Source organism: Arvicanthis niloticus, chromosome 23, assembly GCF_011762505.2.
Source record: "Arvicanthis niloticus isolate mArvNil1 chromosome 23, mArvNil1.pat.X, whole genome shotgun sequence".
NCBI classification, from domain to species: Eukaryota; Metazoa; Chordata; class Mammalia; order Rodentia; family Muridae; genus Arvicanthis; species Arvicanthis niloticus.
This window is the reverse complement of record NC_133430.1, coordinates 28923013-28924509: the sequence shown is the minus strand read 5'-3', so window position 1 is coordinate 28924509 and position 1497 is coordinate 28923013. Positions and strand designations below refer to the sequence as shown.

The following is a 1497-nucleotide window of genomic DNA, read 5'->3' as shown; positions in this document are numbered from 1 at the left end:
AGTATAGAAACACAGAAATCTGCAGCTTGTCAGCTGTGTAAAAACATTCCTGTTAGTTTTTATGTCTGGGGAGGTATTTGCCCTTGGCGTAGTCAAGGGGTTTTTACTGTTTGTCTCTGAGTAATTTCTCCTTCCCACACATAAGAATACTGAATGCTTCTAGAAATTATTAAAAAGTCTATGTGCTGAGAAAAGGAATATTGTAGCTAATTGTGATAATTAACTTCTGGCTTTGATTTCCTGTAGCTTTTTACCTGTGCTTACTCAGTTATCTCAGGACCAACTTGAAGCTGAAGAAAGGGAGGGATCTCAGAGTTCACTGCAGACCTCTCTGGATTTGTCTCAAAGGGAGCCTCCCTCATATGGATACAGGAAAGGCTGGATTCCATGGTTGCTGGAGGATTTTGGAGATGGAGGTGCTTTTTCTGAAATCTATGTGGCCCAGTATCCTCTGGATATGGGGCGACAGAAAAAAAATGTCCAATGCTCTGCCCATTGATTTGGATCAGAAAGGGAATATTAAATATGACACAATTGATTGACAGGGACATTCCAAAGACAAGTTCATTTATAGCACATATACTGACTTTGTTCCAAAGGAAGTTATGAATCCATATGACCCAGAATTGCAAAGGCCTGATGAGGAGACAAGTAAAGAAATAACAGAAAGGACAAGAGTAACCTTGGAGAAGAAAGTTGTTGAGGCCATGTGAGTTCATGCAGGCCAACAAACTGGCTCTGCTCAGTATATCCAGTCCACTCCATCTCAGCAAGGGTAAATATTCAATTCTGGAGTGAAACAGAAAGTTATTCACATGGTAGGAGTGCAGAAAGATCCAATGGAGCCTCCAAGATTCAAGATTAATAAGAAACATCCTCGGGGACCACCATCTCCTCCTACACCTGTAATGTCCTCTTTCCTGGGAAGAGGACTGTGAAGAAGCAGCAGGAGTTGAAAATCCCTCTTTATTTCCAAGTGGAAGAACTCTAAGGGGATTATTGTCACACTATCTCTATGGACTGCCCTGGGGACTGCTCAGGAAGGAGTTGCAGCCTGGGGACATTCCTTGAAGCTTAGCTCCTCAGTTAGCTTACCATTCCCAATAGAAATGACAACTGCTGAGAGCAGAGCTCAGTGGAAGTGCACACACTCAGCATCTGAGACCTGGTGTGCCCCAAAGAAATAGAGAGACAGCTTCATGGGACACTTTTAAACTACAGTAGAAATGATGCTATGCCAGGCACTCAATGAAAATCTCTCTATTATATTATAGATATCAGAAACACATAGATATGTGTGTGTATGTGTGTGTGTATGTGTGTGTGTATATGTGTGTGTATGAGAGAGGGGGGGTGGAGGGAGAGGGAAGGGGGAAGGGAAGAGAGAGGGGAAAGAGAAGAGGGAGGGAGAAAGAGGAGAGAGAGAGAGAGAGAGAGAGAGAGAGAGAGAGAGAGAGAGAGAGAGAACTTCTTTATTGAAGATAGGATTCTCCATGA

At 43.0% G+C, this 1497-nt stretch overlaps 1 pseudogene; it reads left to right on the top strand.

The window, feature by feature from the left end:
- Window positions 1-238: 238 nt before the first annotated feature.
- Window positions 239-1231, top strand: LOC143436908 (SNW domain-containing protein 1 pseudogene; annotated as a pseudogene).
- The last annotated feature ends 266 nt before the right edge of the window (window positions 1232-1497 follow it).